The sequence below is a fragment of the Amblyraja radiata genome, chromosome 37, assembly GCF_010909765.2.
Source record: "Amblyraja radiata isolate CabotCenter1 chromosome 37, sAmbRad1.1.pri, whole genome shotgun sequence".
NCBI lineage: Eukaryota > Metazoa > Chordata > Chondrichthyes > Rajiformes > Rajidae > Amblyraja > Amblyraja radiata.
Genome location: NC_045992.1, coordinates 21,079,470 through 21,098,534, shown reverse-complemented (window position 1 = coordinate 21,098,534; position 19,065 = coordinate 21,079,470). Strand labels below are relative to the sequence as shown.

The 19,065-nt window shown below is 46.4% G+C and overlaps 2 non-coding genes across 2 annotated transcripts; one reads left to right on the top strand and one right to left on the bottom strand.

Moving 5' to 3' along the window:
- Positions 1-247: 247 nt before the first annotated feature.
- On the bottom strand, positions 248-320 carry trnav-aac. Its single transcript has one exon. It is a non-coding gene; the product is annotated as a tRNA-Val (tRNA).
- A 7,019-nt stretch (positions 321-7,339) lies between these two features.
- On the top strand, positions 7,340-7,412 carry trnav-aac. The gene has a single exon. It is a non-coding gene; the product is annotated as a tRNA-Val (tRNA).
- The last annotated feature ends 11,653 nt before the right edge of the window (positions 7,413-19,065 follow it).

The following is a 19,065-nucleotide window of genomic DNA, read 5'->3' as shown; positions in this document are numbered from 1 at the left end:
CCTGCATGTTTACTCTAATTGACCGATGAAAAAGGACGCCCAGACCCCACTGTACTTCCCCTTTTCCCAACTTGACACATAGAAACATAGAAAATAGGTGCAGGAGGAGGCCATTCGGCCCTTCGAGCCATCACCGCCATTCATTGTGATCATGCCCAATCAATAACCCGTGCCTGCCTTCTTCCCATATCCCTTGATTCTACTAGCCCCTCGAGCTCTATCTAACCCACAAAGCAATATTTCAGAATGTTTCTGCCTGGTTTCGAACCAGGGACCTTTCGCGTGTTAGACGAATGCGATAACCACTACACTACAGCAGCACCATTTATATAGTAATCTGCCTTCGTGTATTTGCTACCAAAGTGGATAACCTCACATTTATGCACATTAACTGCGTCCGCCATGCATCTGCTCACTCACCCAACCTGTCCATGTCACCCTGCATTCTCATAGCATCCAAGGGGCAGAAAACGCTAGTGGGAGTTGTGTACAGGCCACCTAACAGTAGTAGTGGAGTTGGGGATGGCATCAAACAGGAAATTAGAAATGCGTGCAACAAAGGTAAAACAGTTATAATGGGTGACTTCAATCTACATATAGATTGGGTGAATCAAATTGGCAAGGGTGCTGAGGAAGAGGATTTCTTGGAATGTATACGGGATAGTTTTCTAAACCAACATGTAGAGGAACCAACGAGAGAGCAGGCTATTCTAGACTGGGTATTGAGTAATGAGGAAGGGTTAGTTAGCAGTCTTGTTGTGCGTGGCCCCTTGGGCAAGAGTGACCATAATATGGTTGAGTTCTTCATTAGGATGGAGAGTGACATCGTTAATTCAGAAACAAGGGTCCTGAACTTAAAGAAATGTAACTTTGAGGGTATGAGACGTGAATTGGCCAAGATAGACTGGCGATTGATTCTTAATGGGTTGACGGTGGATATGCAATGGAAGGCATTTAAAGACAGCATGGATGAACTACAACAATTGTTCATCCCAGTTTGGCAAAAAAATAAATCAGGGAAGGTAGTGCATCCGTGGATAACAAGGGAAATCAGGGATAGTATCAAAACAAAAGATGAAGCGTACAAATTAGCCAGAAAAAGCAGCCTACCAGAGGACTGGGAGAAATTCAGAGACCAGCAGAGGAGGACAAAGGGCTTAATTAATTGATTAATTAAGATTAGGAAAGGGAAAATAGATTATGAAAGAAATCTGGCATTGAACATAAAAACTGACTGCAAAAGCTTTTATAGATATGTGAAGAGAAAAGGATTAGTTAAAACAAATGTAGGTCCCTTGCAGTCAGAAACGGGTGAATTGATCATGGGGAACAAGGACATGACAGACCAATTGAATAACTACTTTGGTTCTGTCTTCACTAAGGAAGACATAAATAATCTGCCGGAAATAGCAGGGGACCGGGGGTCAAATGAGATGGAGGAACTGAGTGAAATCCAGGTTAGCCGGGAAGTGGTGTTAGGTAAATTGAATGGATTAAAGGCCGATAAATCCCCAGGGCCAGATAGGCTGCATCCCTGAGTACTTAAGGAAGTAGCCCCAGAAATAGTGGATGCATTAGTGATATATTTTCAAAACTCTTTAGATTCTGGAGTAGTTCCTGAGGATTGGAGGGTAGCTAATGTAACACCACTTTTTAAAAAGGGAGGGAGAGAGAAAACGGGGAATTACAGACCAGTTAGTCTAACGTCGGTAGTGGGGAAACTGCTAGAATCAGTTATTAAAGATGGGATAGCAGCACATTTGGAAAGTGGTGAAATCATTGAACAAAGTCAGCATGGATTTATGAAGGGTAAATCATGTCTGACGAATTTTATAGAATTTTTCGAGGATGTAACTAGTAGAGTGGATAAGGGAGAACCAGTGGATGTGTTATATCTGGACTTTCAGAAGGCTTTCGACAAGGTCCCACATAAGAGATTAGTATACGAACTTAAAGCATACGGTATTGGGGGTTCAGTATTGATGTGGATAGAGAACTGGCTGGCAGACAGGAAGCAAAGAGTAGGAGTAAACGGATCCTTTTCACAATGGCAGGCAGTGACTAGTGGGGTGCCGCAAGGCTCAGTTCTGGGACCCCAGCTATTTACGATATATATTAATGATTTGGACGAGGGAATGGAATGCAACATCTCCAAGTTTGCGGATGACACGAAGCTGGGGGGCAGTGTTAGCTGTGAGGAGGATGCTAGGAGGCTGCAAGGTGACTTGGATAGGCTGGGTGAGTGGGCAAATGCATCGCAGATGCAGTATAATGTGGATAAATGTGAGGTTATCCACTTTGGTGGCAAAAACAGGAAAGTGGACTATTATCTGAATGGTGGCCGATTAGGAAAGGGGGAGATGCAACGAGACCTGGTTGTCATGGTACACCAGTCATTAAAAGTAGGCATGCAGGTGCAGCAGGCAGTGAAGAAGGCGAATGGTATGTTAGCATTCATAGCAAAAGGATTTGAGTATAGGAGCAGGGCGGTTCTACTGCAGTTGTATATGGTCTTGGTGAGACCACACCTGGAGTATTACGTACAGTTTTGATCTCCTAATCCGAGGAAAGACATTCTTGCCACAGAAGGAGTACAGAGATGGTTCACCAGACTGATTCCTGGGATGTCAGAACTTTCATATGAAGAAAGACAGGATAGACTCGGTTTGTACCCGCTAGAATTTAGAAGATTGAGGGGGATCTTATAGAAACTTACAAAATTCTTAAGGGGTTGGACAGGCTAGATGCAGGAAGATTGTTCCCGATGTTGGGGAAGTCCAGAACAAGGACTCACAGTTTAAGGATAAGGGGGAAATCTTTTAGGACCGAGATGAGGAAAACCTTTTTCACACAGAGAGTGGTGAATCTCTAGAATTCACTCCCGCAGAAGGTAGTTGAGGCCTGTTCATTGGCTATATTTAAGAGGGAGTTAGATGTGGCCCTTGTGGCTTAAGGGATCAGGGGGTATGGAGAGAAGGCAGGTACAGGATACTGAGTTGGATGATCAGCCATGATCATATTGAATGGCGGTGCAGGCTCGAAGGGCCGAATGGCCTACTCCTGCACCTATTTTCTATGTTTCTATGTTTCTATCCTCCTCACAGTTCACACTGCCACCCAGGTTTATGTCATCTGCAAATTTGCTAATGTTACTTTGAATCCCTTCATCTAAATCATTGATGTATAATGTAAATAGCAGCAGTCCCAGCACCGAGCCTTGCGGTACCCAACTAATCACTGCCTGCCGTTCGGAAAGGGACCCGTTAAGTCCTACTCTTTGTTTCCTGTCTGACAACCAATTTTCTATCCATGTCAGCACTCTACCCCCAATATCATGTGCCCTAATTTTGACCATTAATCTCATATGTGGGACCTTATCAAATGCTTTCTGAAAGTCCAGGTACACTACAACCACTGGCTCTCCCTTGTCCATTTTCCCAGTTACATCCTCAAAAAATTCCAGAAGATTAGTCAAGCATGATTCGTAAATCCATGCTTGCTCGGACCGATCCTGCTACTGCTATCCAAATGTGCGGCTATTTCATCTATTATAATTGAATCCAGCATCTTCCCCACCACTGATGCCAGACTAACTGGTCTATAATTCCGTGTTTTCTCTCTCCCCCCTTTCTTAAAAAGTGGTATAACATTAGCTACCCTCCAATCCACAGGAACTGGTCCTGAATCTATAGAACATTGGAAAATTATCACCAATGCGTCCACGATTTCTAGTGCAACTTCCTTAAGTACCCTGGGATGTAGATCATCAGGCCCTGGGGATTTATCCGCCTTCAGTGACATTTGTCTACCCAACACCATTTCCTGCCTAATGTTGAGTTCCTTCAGTTCCTCCGTCACCCCAGATCCTCTGGCCACTAGGACATCAGGAAGAGTGTTTGTATCCTCCGTAGTGACGATGGATCCATGTTCAACTCATCGCCCACTTCCATGTTCCCCATAATAAATTCACCCTTTTCAGTCTTCAAGGGTACAACTTTGATCCTGTTTTCGTTCTTGTTTTGATTTAGTTCCGCTTCACATACGTAGAAACATAGAAACATAGAACATATAAAATAGGTGCAGGAGGAGGCCATTTGGCCCATCGAGCCGGATTGTGATTCATTCATTGCGATCATGGCTGATCTTCCCCTATCAATAACCCGTGCCTGCCTTCTCCCCTTATCCCTTGACTCCACTAGCCCCTAGAGCTCCATCTAACTCTCTCTTGAATCCATCCAGTGACTTGGCCTCCACTGCCCTCTGTGGCAGGGAATTTCATAAATTCACAACTCTGGGTGAAAATGTTTTTTCTCACCTCAGTCTTAAATGACCTCCCCTTTATTCTAAGACTGTGTCCCCTGGTTCTGGACTCACCCAACATTGGGAACATTTTTCGAGCATCTAGCTTGTCCAGTCCTTTTATAATTTTATATGTTTCTACAAGACCCCCCCCCCTCCCTCACCCCCTCATCCTTCTAAACTCCAGTGAATACAAGCCTAGTCTTTTCAATCTTTCCTCGGATAATAGTCCCGCCATCCCAGGGATCAATCTCGTGAACCTACGCTGCACTGCTTCAATCACAAGGATGTCCTTCCTCAAATTAGGAGATAAAACTGTACACACTACTCCAGATGTGCTCTGACCAGAGCCCTATACAACTGCAGAAGAACCTATACTGAAATATTCTTGTTATGAAGGCCATATACCTAAAGAACTTTTACTATCCTCATTTATATTCTTGGCTAGCTTACCTTCGTACCTCATCTTTTCTCCCGGTATTGCCTTTTAATTTATGTTCTGTTCCTCTTTAAACATTACCCAACCCTCTTACTTCCCGCTCATCTTTGCTATGTTGTACTCCTCTTTTATTTTTATACTGTCCGCGACGTCCCTTGTCAGCCACGGTCGCCCCATACTCCCCTTGGAATCTTTCTTCCACTTTGGAATAAACTGATCCTGCACCTTCTGTATTATTCCCAGAAATACCTGCCAGGGTATCTTTTCACTCAACTTTGGCCAGCTCCTCCCTCAATGCTCCATAGCTCCATTTATTAAACTGTAACACTGACACCTCTGATTTACCCTTCTCCCTCTCCAATCATAGATTAAACTTGACCATATTCTGGTCACTACCTCCTAATGGCTCCTTAACCCCAAGTTCCTTTATCAAATCCGGTTCATTACATAACTCTAAATTCAGAATTGCCTTCTCCCTGGTAGGCTCCAATACAAGCTGCTCTAAGATTCCATCACGGAGGCACTCCACAAACTCCCTTTCTTGGGGTCCAGTACCAACCTGATGTTCCCAGTCTACCTGTGTGTTGAAATCTCCCATTACAACCGTTTACTACATGCCAATTTTAACTTCCGATTCAACTTGCACCCTATATCCAGGCTACTGTTTGGGGCTTGTAGATAAGTCCCATTAGGGTATTTTTACCCGTACAATTCCTTAGTTCTATCCATACTGACTCCACATCTCCTGTTTCAATGTCACCCTTGCAAGGGACTGAATTTCATTCCTCACCAACAGAGCAACCCCACCCCCTGTGCCCACCTGTCTGTCTTTTCTATAGGAGGTATATCCTTGAATATTCAGTTCCCAGCGCTGGCCCTATTGCAGCCATGTCGTTGTACTTCCCACAACATCATACTTGCCAATTTCTAATTGAGCCTCAAGCTCATCCACTTTATTCCTTATACTTCGTGCATTCATATACGACACTTTGACCTCGGTATTCACCTCCCCTCTCACACCGCTCGCAATTGCCCCTGACCTCACTCTCTTATCCCTTCTCGAACTTTCCTTCCCATTAATTCAAGAGTCTTTTGTAACTTTTCTTGTACTCACGTCCCCTTTAACTCCATCTTTATACTCCCAATCTGTCAATCCCTCCCCATCACTATTTAGTTTAAACCCACACGTATAGCCCTAGCAAACCTGCCTGCCAGAACGTCAGTCCCCCTCCAGTTAAGGTGTAACCCATCCCATTTGTACAGGTCACACCTACCCAGAAGAGATCCCAGTGGTCTATACATCTAATTCCTTGCTCCCTGCACCAGCCCCCCAGCCACACATTCAGATCCCGCATCTCCCTGTTTCTGTCGTCACTAGCACGAGGTACTGGAAGCAATCCAGAGATAACCACCCTCGATGTCCTGCTTTTCAGTCATCTTCACTGGAAAAGCTCTCTGAACTCGCGTTGCAGAACGTGCACAACTACTGTCAGCTGTTCACCTTCCCTCTTGAGGATGTTCTGAATTTGGTTTGTGACATCTTGAACCCTGGCCCCAGGGAGGCAACAGACCATCCTCGCATCTCGCCTGCCTCCACAGAATCTCTGGCTGTACCTCGAACAATGGAGTCTCCCACCCTCTATGGTTCTGCCCGACGTAATTCTCGCCGGACGAGTCACATCTCTAGGATTGGAGCCACCGACGTGTCCGCCGCTCGGGCTGGAAACATCGTCTCCCCCGACAGTTCCCAAGAGGGCGTACCCGCCTTCATTGGCACAGACACCTGGGTCTCCTGCACTCCACGGTTACCACTCGGCATGGCAACCTCACTGTTGGTCCTGTCCAGAAAACTCTCGTTTTCCCGGATAGCCCTGAGGTCATTCAGCCAACAGGGTCCTTCAGGAGCTGAATCTGGACGCACTTGCCACAGTTGTAGCAGCCAGAGTCTCCATCCGTGTCCCTGGCCTCCCACATCATGCAAGCATCAAACTGTCTCATCTTTCCCATCATGTGTTCACCGCGTATCATTCTCTCCAGCTTTTGCGTTGTCTCCTCTCTTTAGCCTCTTCGCAGAACCAAAGGCTCGCCATTTTCTCTCAAGGCACTTCCCTCACTGCCGCTCCCCTGGCTGATAAATTGCCTAATTTGCCAATTTACAAATCAAATTCCTCAATAAGCTCTTCTCCCTGCTTTTCTTTGATTGTGCATCACCGAGATCCACGTAAGCACTTGGCTTCGGTTGTAGCGTTTGAGAAGATTTCTGACCGCTACCATGAAATTTTACAACAGCTGCCAAAGTACTTGGTGCAAACATCAACAGTAGTTATGCTGTTTGTTAACAGCCGAGCTTGCCCATATTCCCAGCTGCAGCAGGGGACACTTTATATCGCGGCAGTGTTATATCCTGGTGTTGGTCTGGTGTGAAATGGTTCAATGGATTAAATACTTTAGTGATACAGATGTTACTGTTGACATATCAACTGTCTGGGCGGTGACCCAGAAGCGACCTGTCATCAGGCAGTGAGAGTTATGGAGGGCAGTGTGAGGTACGGAGTCGGCTTCGTGATCTGATACGCCAGTCAATATTTAGCATGGGACTGTGTTTCTGTAGTGTAGTGGTTATCACGTTCGCCTAACACGCGAAAGGTCCCTGGTTCGAAACCAGGCAGAAACATTCTGAAATATAGCTTTTCCTAAAATCAAGTGATGTGACACGGAGACAAGCGGGCGATTTTCAATTAAACACAGCAGCTGCTGCTCCACCCACAGCCGTCCTATGGTCAGGAGAAGGTTTCCGACGAAAAACGTCACCAATTAATGTTCTACAAAGATGCTGCTTGAACTGCTGAGTTACTCCAACGCGTTGTATCATTTTGTGTAAACAATCATCTGCAGTTTCTACGCAGATTCCCCTTGACGTTCTTCCCACCATTTCCCAGCGCCCATCCCGAGGCATTGCCGGGACTTGATGTATTTGTCGATGTCTTTGTTCTGCCTCTGACAGTGTTCGATGCACATCATAGATCCGCAATAGTTCACGTTGGGATAGGCACAAAATGTTGGGGTAATGCACCATCTCTGGAGTAAGGCGGATAAGGCACCATCTCTGGATTAAAGAAATAGGTGACATTTCTGGTCGAGACTATTCTCCCGCTTGAGAGTGAGGAGAGGGGGAAACTAGCGGTATGAAAACGTATGGAACAAATCACAGCAGGCCACGATTACCTAAGAAAGGTGGTAACCACAATGGTCCAATGTTGGCACTTTGTTGTGGAAAAGGTGCGAGCGAAGGGACATCAACAGTGAAACCAGGAAGACGAGGGAGGGGGTGGGGGGAGGAGAGGGGGGACGGGACGCACGTAGAGAGAGGAAATGTAAGGAGACCTTGAAATTAGGGAAATCGCTAGCGCTGGGTTGTTTGATGTCCAAACGTAATAGGAAGTGCTGTTTCTCCCATTTATTTGTGGTCTCAACGTGCCAGCTATGATTTGTTTCTTACATTCCATTGTGTACATTTTCGAGCTGCAGAACCGGATGATCGGCCGGATATTGTGTTCAAAGCTTCGGCAGCAGAACATCGTACACGTCCTTTGTGTAAACAAATATCTGCAGACCCCTTGGCATTCTTCCCGCCATTACTCTGCACATATCCTGAGTCATTGCCGTATCCCACATCACCCACCCAGGCGCTACATCGCCTTTAGTGCTCCTGATGTATGTCCCACATCCGCAACAGTTCACGCTGGGATTTTGCTTCTTCATTGGGGACAATTCTACTCCAGATCGGAAGTTCGTGAAAATTAGTCGTCCTGTGCCCCATGCGCTCGTGATTTGTTCCCAATGTCCCCTTTTCAGAGCAGGCATCACCCACAGATGCCGCTGTCATATGGACATCACAAAACTTCCCGTTCAAAAAATTCTCCTTTAGCCACGACTTCAGCATGGCCTCTACACAACAACTTTATTTTCCATTTCCACTCTCCGATTCACTCGACGCTTTCATACAGATGCACTTTGTGGACTAAGTGTTTTCCTTTGCTCAGGCCGTTCTCTCACCCACTATAAATCCTGTGATCATAAACGCTACCGCTTTGTTCCTGGCGAGTCGTTGTATGAACGCCGTGGCCGAGATCAAGGCAATGGAGCAGAAATGCCGGAGAGAAACCGCAAATTTGTCGGTGGTCAGTGGCCTCACCGAGTAGATAACCGGATCGTCCCAGAGCTGTGTAGGGACATCCTAAAGAGACGAGTAAGACCCAGAATGTCGAAGATCTTTGAAATCGTAGCTTTATTCACATCCCACGTTGCCTCCAGCCAAAGGCAAATGATCGGCCAGATGTTGTTTTCAAAGCTTGGGAGCAGAATATAACGTTCGATCTCACATCATCTGCATGTGCAGAGGGCTTCGTGCACGTCCAGGATGGTTTACGGGTTGGTTTATTATTGTCACTTGTACAAAGGTTCAGTGAAATGAAGTTTATTGCATGCTACCCAAACAGATCAGACATACTATGCATAAGTTTGTCTTTATTGAATTTAATGAATGGTATATCTCATCTATCTTGATAACTTGCAAAACACGGGGCAGAAAGCTCACCATAACTTACTTAAGTAGCAGAAGCCTTCTTTTGGTGCGCATGTGACGAAGTACACCACTGATCCTCGTGGTGTGCAGGAAGGAACTGCATATGCTGGTATAAACCGAAGATGGACACAAAACGCTGTAGTAACTCAGCAGGACAGGCAACATTTCTGGAGAAAAGCAATCCGTGACGTTTCCGGTCGACAAACTTCTTCAGACAGATATACTTTACTTAAATTCAATAGTCAAACTAAACTGAATTTGTGTATAACATGTCAGATCTGTTTCGGTAGCATACAAAATGTAACATTTTCCCTGTACCTTGGTACACGTGAAAATAAGAAACGTAACCTAAAGGGCGGCGAATCTGTGGAAGTCTTTGCCACATAAGGCTGTGGAGGGCAAGTCAATGGATATATTTAAGGCAGAAATAGATAGATTCTTGATTAGTGCAGATGTCAGAGGTTATGGGAATAATGCAGAAGAATGGGGTGAGGAGGGAAAGATAGATCAGGCATGATTGAACGGTAGAATATACGATGAGCCGAATGGCCTAAGTCTGCTCTTATCTATGATCTTATGATCGAACACCGAACCTTCCTGGACGTGCAGGAAGCGCTCTGTACCTACAGTGGATGTGAAAACATAAAGTATATTCCGCCCAAGTTTTGAACACACCATCCGACCGATTGTCCTGCCCTTTGTCTGGAGGTGAATGTGCACAGCGGGATGTAAGTACCAAATCAGAGCCGGCACCGTGAGGCCACATCGGAAATTGGAGGAACAGAACCTCATGATTCGTCAAAGTGCAGGAGCAACACGGCGGTTCAAGCAGCTTCTTTGGAGAACATGTATAGCATGGCCGTCCGAAGAGGGGTGCGTTGGGTGCGACCGCACCCACCCTTTTCCCCCTTAAGAAAAAATCACGAAAAAAAATAGAAAAATTGGAAAAACATTTTTTTTTTAATCGGGAAAAAAAAAAAATCAACGTTTCGACTTTGGAAACGGCCAGTTCACTGTTCTCCCGTCGGCGGGCAAGAGTGGCTGAATCTCAACTCGACGGCTGTAACCCCAACTCCTGACGCCGCTGCGGCGGAGCCCGCTCCCCTCGCCTCCCCCCGCCGCCGGGGCCCAAGCCATCTTCCCCCCACACCACCCCCGCTGACCCCCGCTGGGCCCACGCCACCCCCGCTGGGCCCACGCCACCTCCGCTGGGCTCACGCCACCCCCACTGGGCTCATGCCACCCCAGCTGGGCCCACGCCACCCCCGCTGTGCCCACGCCACCCCCGCTGGGCCCACGCCACCCCCGCTGGGCCCACGCCACCCCCACTGGGCTCATGCCACCCCAGCTGGGCCCACGCCACCCCCGCTGGGCCCACGCCACCCCCGCTGGGTCCACGCCACCCCCGCTGGGCCCACGCCACCCCCGCTGGGTCCACGCCACTCCCGCTGACCCCCGCTGGGTCCACGCCACCCACGCTGGGCCAACGCCACCCTCGTTGGGTCCATGCCACCACTGCTGGACCCACGCCACCGCCGCTGGGCCCACGCCACCTCCGCTAACCCTCGCTGGGTACACGCCACCCTCGCTGACCCCCGCTGGGCCCACGCCACCCCAGCTGGGCCCACGCCACCCCACTGACCAGGGAAAGCGGGATTATCTTTAGTGAGATTGCAAAATTAAGGTAGGATTTAGAGCTATTATATTTTCTCCTACATATGAATAATATTAAACAATATCAAATAATATCAAACAATTGGAACTGCTTTCTTTACCTTGATAACAATACTGAAAAATATGAATTCCATAGTTTGTGACATAAATACACATTTTAATGGGATCATTATATACAGATGTAACATTTCAATTTCGAGATCGGGGGGTTGGGGGCAAATATGCATCAAGCCGATAGCCTGATCTTTAAAGAGTTAAAAGATAGCCTAATTGATAAAGAGCTGAGAAGAGGAATCAGAGCTGCCAAGGAAAGGTACCCTGAGAAGTTGAGGAGCAAGTTCTCAGCTAATGACTCTTCAGTTTGGAAGGGCATGCAAGGAATCACCAGCTATAAGAGGAAAGCCCCCCGCTCTTTGGACAATCGTCAGCTGACGAACGACCTGAATGAGTTTTACTGCACGTTTGAAAATCAGAAACGTAACCCCGGTACCCCCTCCCCAACAAACACAGCCTGACCCCAGTCTACAAAGAATGGACCCTGCACCCTCTCCTTCCCATTCACCACTTCACACCTACTTAAGGCAAGACTCCAGTATGAAAAGAGTGGACCCTTTCCCACCCCACCCAACACTTCACACCTACTCACAGCCTGACCTCAGTCTGCAAAGACAGGGCGCTTCTACACCCATCCCACTCCAATCACCACTTCACACCCAATTACTCATTTTTAACCAGTCCCTGCAAAGATGCACTGTCCCTGCCTGCTTCAAAGTCTCCACTATTGTCCCTGTACCCTAAAAGGTAAGGATTACTGGTCCAAAGGATTACAGGCTTGTCGCACTGACCTCTGTAGTCATGAAGACCGTTGGAAGGCTTGTGCTGGCCAAGCTGAAAAATATCACAATCCCTCTGCTGGACCCTCTGCATTTTGCATATCGGGCCAATAGATCTGTGGATGATGCCGTCAATCTGGGCCTGCACTTCATCCTCCAGCACTTAGACCGCCAGGGAACCTATGCGAAGATTTTGTTTTATTGATTTTAGCTCTGCATTCAACACCATTGTGCCAGAGCTACTACGCTCCAAACTTTCTGAGTTGACTGTGTCTGAACCCCTCTGTTGGTGGATCACCAGCTTTCTGACAGACAGGAAGCAGCATGTTAGGCGGGAAAGCATATCTCGGACCCGCAAACGCTCAGCATAGGAGCACCGCAAGATGCGTACTCTCCCCTCTACTCTCGCCACACCAATGACTGCACCTCCACAGACACCTCTGTCAAGCTTCTCAAGTTTGCGGATGACACAACCCTGATTGGACTGACCCAGGATGGGATCTCTGTACTCTTTTTAGTTTGACATCTTTCCTATAACATGGTGCCCAGAACTGAACACAATATTCTAAATGCGATCTCACCAAAGTCTTATACAACTGCAACTTGACCTCCCAACTTCTATACTCAATACTCTGACTGATGAAGGCCAAAGTGCCAAAATACTTTTTGACCACCTGATATACTTGCGACACGACCTTCAAGGAACCATGCAACCATCAACCATTCCTCTGCCCACCTGGCTAATTGATCCAGATCCTGCTGCAATCTTTCACAACCATCTTCACTATCTGCAAAACCACTCACTTCTGTATCATCAGCAAACTTGCTAATCTTGCCCTGTTCTGTAACGTTTCACAGAGTGCTGGAGTAACTCAGCGGGCCAGGCTCAGTATAGAAGTTGGGAGGTCATGTTGCAGTTGCATAAGAAGTTGGTGAGGCCGCATTCAGAGTATTGTGTTCAGTTCTGGGCACTATGTTATAGGACATATGTTATCAAACTGGCAAGGGTACAGTGAAGATTTATGAGGATGTTGCCAGGACTAGAGAGCCAGAGCTGTAGGGAGAGGTTGAGTAGGCTGGGACTATTTCATGGAGCACAGGAGAATGAGGGATGATCTATTAGAGGTGTATAAAATCATGATTTGAATAGATATGGTTGAGTCTTTTGCCCAGAGTAAGTGAATCGAGGAGCAGAGGACATAAGTTTAAGGTGAAGGGCAAAAGATTTAATAGGAATCTGTGGGGTATGTTTTTCACACAAAGGGTGGTAGGTGTATGGAACAAGCTGCCAGAGGAGGTAGTTGAGGCAGGGACTATCGCAACATTTAAGAAACAGTTAGACAGGTACATGGATAGGACAGGTTCGGAGGGATAGGGGTCAAACGTGGGACTAGTGCAGATGGGACATGCTGGGCCGAAGGGCCTGTTTCCACACTGTATCACTCTATGACTCTATCTTTCCCTCTCAAACCCATTCTCCTGCCTTCTCCCCATTACCTCTGACACCCGTATCAATCAAGAATCTATCAATCTCCTCCTGAAAAATGCCCATTGACGACCTTCACAGCTGTCTGTGGCAATGAATTCCACAGTTCACCACCCTCTGACTTAAGAAATTCCTGCTCATCTCCTTCCTAAAGGGATGTCTTTTAATTCTGAGGCTGTGGCCACTGGTCTTAGACTTTCCCACTAGTGGAAACATCCTCTCCAAATCCACTCCATCCAAGTTTTTATCAGGCTGGGGCAGGCGGCAGCAGCTTCACACTGTGTCCCAACGCTTGTGTCCTGGCCTTCATCACCCAAGGCAGCAGAGATGTTATAGGAAAGGGCAAGCACCGTAACAAAGTAGCTCACGGTGGTTTGGGTAACTTTCAGGAATGTTTATGCATGTCATATCATGAATATTACTGAAGAACTGTCCTGACCCGAAATATAATCTATACCATTTCTCCAGGGATGCGGCCTGACTCACTGAGTTACTCCAGCACTCTGTGACATGTCACCTATCCATGTTCTCCACAGATGCTGCCTGACTCGCTGAGTTACTCCAGCACTCTGTGAAATGTCGCCTATTCATATTCTCTGCAGATGCTGCCTGACTCACTGAGTTACTCCAGCACTTTGTGACTATTTCCCCTTCACCCATCTGCCCAAGCCCACTCTTCCCCCTCCTTTCCTATGTTCCTTTCCACCCATAAACCTCTCTCTGCCTTTACATTTCACTCCTCTTTCAAATCTGCTCTACTTATCTACATGCATTTTTCTTCTTCACTTTTTAGTAATAGAATGATGCAGCGTGGAAACAGGCCCTTCAGCCCAACTTGCCCACACCGACCGACATGTGCCATCTAAACTAGTCCCACTCACACGCCTCCGGCCCATGTTGATTTAAATCTGTCCTATCCATGTACGTGTCCGAATGTCTCTTAAACAGTAGGATAGTCCCAGCCTTAACTACCCCCTCTGGCAGCTCCCCAGCACCCTTTGTGTGAAAAAGCTACCACTCAGGTTCCTGTTAATTTCTGAAATATTGGTCATAAATTTGGTGCAAAAATGTTCCAAAGTAAGGTTCAGAATGCATCAGAGAGCATCTAAAAACCCTGGCATCGAGGGACTTCACGCAGCGCGCACATTATTTCACATTAAGTTTTTTGTAATCCTGTCATGCCACCCCCCTTTTTGAAAAGCTTCGTACGGGCCTGTATAGGTGACGTTTTGGGTCGGAAACCTCCTTCAGACAAGAGGAGGGCTATGGATTGTGGTGGAACAGCAGCTGTGATTATTTGAAGAATTGACCAGTTGTCTCCATGTCACATCACCTGATTTCACGCAAAGCGAGATTGCTGAATGTTTCTGGTTTCGAAAATGGGACATTTCGCGTGTTAGGGGAACGTGATAACCATTATACTACAGAAACATTATCCATTGCTAAATATTGACAGGATTATCAGATTATTATGAAGGGCAATGTGCCATTCGCTATCTTCACTGCCTGCTGTACTTGCATGCTTGATCTGACTGATGAACAAGGACCCCCCAGATCCCTTTGTACTTCCCCATTTCCCAACTTGACTATATTTAGATAATAATCTTCTTTCCTGTTTTTGTTACCAAAGTGGATAACCTCACATTTATCCACATTAAACTGCATCTGCCCACTCACCCAACCTGTCCAAGTCACACTGCATTCTCATAGCATCCTCCGCACATTTCACACTGCCACCCAGCTTTGTGTCATTTGCAAATTTGCTCCTTCGATCACCAATTCGATCTTGCATATAAGTAATTTTTCGGCTTCAATAGACAATAGGTGCAAGTGTAGGCCATTCGGCCCTTCGACCCAGCACCGCCATTCAACGTGATCATGGTTGATCATACCCAATCAGTACCTCATTCCTGCCTTCTCCCCATACCCCCCGACTCCGGTATCTTCAAGAGCCTATCTTCCTCTCTCTTGAAAGTATCCAGAGAACCGGCCTCCACCACCCTCTGAGGCAGAGTGTTCCATAGACTCACAACTCTCTGTGAGAAAAAATGTTTCCTCATCTCCGTTCTAAATGGCTTACCCCTTATTCTTAAACTGTGGCCCCTGGTTCTGCACTCCCCTGCATCGGGAACATGTTTCCTGCCTCTAGCGTGTCCAAACCCTTAATAATGTTATCTGTTTCAATAAGATGCACTCTCGTCCTTCTAAACTCCAGAGAATACAAACCCAGCCGCTCTGTTCTCTCAGCATATGACAGTCCCGCCATCCTGGGAATTAACTTTGTAAACCTACGCTGCACTCCCTCAATAGCAAGAATATCTTTCCTCAAATTAGGGGACCACAACTGCACAAAATACTCCATGTGTGGTCTCACTAGGGCCCTATACAACTGCAGAAGTACCTCTTTGGTCCTATACTGCTCTTGTTAAAAATGTCAAAATGCTATTTGGTTTCTTCACTGCCTGCTGTACTTGCATATTGACTTTCATTGACTGGTGAACAAGAACGTCCAGACCTCACTGTACTTCCCCTTTTCGCAACTTGACACATAGAAACATAGAAAAAAGGTGCAGGAGGCATCATGGGGGTAGAGTGCTGACATCACCGCCAATCATTGTGATCATGCTCAATCAATAACCCGTGCCCGCCTTCTCCCCATATCCCTTGATTCCACTAGCCCCTTAAGCTCTACCTAACCCTCAAAGCAAAATTTCTGAATGTTTCTGCCTGGTTTCGAACCAAGGACCTTTATCGTATTAGCTGAACGTGATAACCTCTACACTACAGAAGCACCATTTAGATAGTAATCTGCCTTCGTGTATTTGCTACCAAAGTGGATAACCTCACATTTATGCACATTAACTGCATCCGCCATGCATCTGCTCACTCACCCAACCTGTAATGTCACCCTGCATTCTCATAGCATCCTCCTCACAGTTCACACTGCCACCCAGGTTTATGTCATCTGCAAATTTGCTAATGTTACTTTGAATCCCTTCATCTAAATCATTGATGTATAATGTAAATAGCTGCAGTCCCCACTAGTCACTTCCTGCCATTCTGAAAGGGATTAGTTAAATCCTACTCTTTGTTTCCTGTTTACTCTTTGTTTACTCATCTCCAATGTGGGACCTTATCAAATGCTTTCTGAAAGTCCAGGTACACTACAACCACCGGCTCTCCCTTGTCCATTTTCCCAGTTACATCCTCAAAAAATTCCAGAAGATTAGTCAAGCATGATTTCCCCTTAGGAAATCCATGCATACTCGGACCGATCCTGCTACTGCTATCAAAATGTGCCGCTATTTCATGTTTTATAATTGACTGGTCTATAATTCCCTGTTTTCTCTCTCCCCCCTTTCTTAAAATATGGTATAACATTAGCTACCCTCCAATCCACAGGAACTGATCCTGAATCTATAGAACATTGGAAAAGTATCACCAATGCGTCCACGATTTCTAGAGCCACTTCCTTAAGTACCCTGGGATGCAGACCATCAGGCCCTGGGGATTTATCAGCCTTCAGTCCAATCAGCCTACCCAACACAATTTCCTGCCTAATGTTGAGTTCCTTCAGTTCCTCCGTCACCCCAGATCCTCTGGCCACTAGGACATCAGGAAGTTTGTTTGTGTCCTCCGTAGTGACGATGGATCCAAAGTACATGTTCAACTCATCTCCCACTTCCACGTTCCCCATAATAAATTCACCCTGTTCAGTTTTCATGGGTACAAGTTTGATCCTGTTTTTGTTCTTGTTTTGATTTTGTTCCTCTTCACATACCTAAAGAATTTTTAATATCCTCATTTATATTATTGGCTAGCTTACCTTCGTACCTCATCTTTTCTCCCTGTATTGCCTTTTGATTCATCTTCTGTTGCTCTTTAAACATTACCCAACCCTCTTGCTTCCTGCTCATCTTTGCTATGTTGTACTTCTCTTTTATTTGTATACTGTCCCTGACGTCCCTTGTCAGTCACGGCCGCCCCTTTATTTCTTATATTTCTTGGTTCTTGGTTCTTGGTTTCTTGGTCCTCCAAAATATTCCAAATGGAATTTAAACTGGAGGTGTTGAAGGGAGGGCTTAAGACAGAAAGGGTTATTGGGAAGAAAGAGCTACTTTAAATTTAGTTGCATCTGGTTGGGTAACTATAGTTGGGTGGAGATTATTCCATGCTTTAATTGTGCGGGGGAAGAACAAATTGCTGTACACATCTGTCTTTGTAGCTGGGATCACACATTGGATCGAATGCCCTCGTCTGCTCCTAATTGGTTTGGGTTTGGTGTAGGTCTTGTAGTCTATGTCGGGCTGACCAATTAACATTTTGTAAAACGGTGAGCTTCACGTCTGTCTTGGAGAGGGTTCCACCCCAGAGAATTCAGAAGTTTGGTGACACTCGCTTCTCTCTCATAGGTGTTAGTAACAAATCGAGCTGCCTGTCTTTGGACACGTTCGATGGAAGAAATGTTTTTATTTGTGTGTGGGTCCCATGCTGCAACTGCGTAGTCCAAATGAGGTCTAACGAGGGTGAAGTATAGCTTCTCCTTGACAGAAGTTGAACAATGATGAAAGTTGCGCCTCAGAAAGTTTAGGACACCTGTTGCTTTCACCGTTGCATGATGAGTCTGACCATTCCAACGCAGATCATTCTGCAATTTGATGCCAAGATACTTGGTTTGTTTGGATTCTTCAAGGGTGGCACAAAGTATATTGTAAGATGTTTCGCCTGGATTCCTCTTTCTGGTGACACGCATGGTTTCACATTTGGAAGGGTTGAACTGCATGCCCCATTGTTGTGACCACTCAACCATAGTATCGAGATCCTTTTGGAGAGCATCTTCATCATCAGATGACTTAATTGGACGGTATAGCAAACAATCATCAGCGAAAAGTCTGGTCGTACTTGCGACTTTTTCATGGATGTCATTTATGTAAAGCAAAAATAGGTGTGGGCCAAGTACTGTGCCCTGTGGTGTACCACTCAACACTGGATGCCAATTGGAGCTTTTTCCGTTCACACACGCACGCTGAAGATGTTTTGTCAGGAAACTGGAAATCCATCGTTTCGTGTTGGAACGAATACCATTCATATACAGTACTTTGACCTCCGTATTCACTTCCCCCCTCGCACTGCTCGGAATTGGCCCTGACCTTACTCTCTAATCCCTTCTCGAACTTTCCTTCCCATTAATTCAAGAGTTTTTTGTAACTTTTCTTGTACTCACTTCCCCTTCAACTCCATCTTTATACTCCCAATTTGTCAATCCCTCTCCACCACTATTTAGTTTAAACCCACACGTGTAGCCCTAGCAAACCTGCCTGCCAGAATGTCGGTCCCCCTCCAGTTAAGGTGTAACCCGTCCCTTTTGTACAGGTCACCCCTACCCCAGAAGACATCCCAGTGGTCTATAAATCTAAATCCTTACTCCCTGCACCAGCCACTCAGCCACAATCAGATCCCCCATCTCCCTGTTTCTGGCGTCACTAGCAGGATGTACTGGAAGCAATCCAGAGATAACCACCCTCGATGTCCTGCTTTGGAGTCATCTTCACAGGAAAAGCTCTCTGAACTCGCGTTGCAGAACGTGCACAGCTACTGTCAGCTGTTCACCTTCCCTCTTGAGGATGTTCTGAATTTGGTTTGTGACATCTTGAACCCTGGCCCCAGGGAGGCAACAGACCATCCTCGCATCTCGCCTGCCTCCACAGAATCTCCAGTCCGTACCTCGAACAATGGAGTCACCCACCAC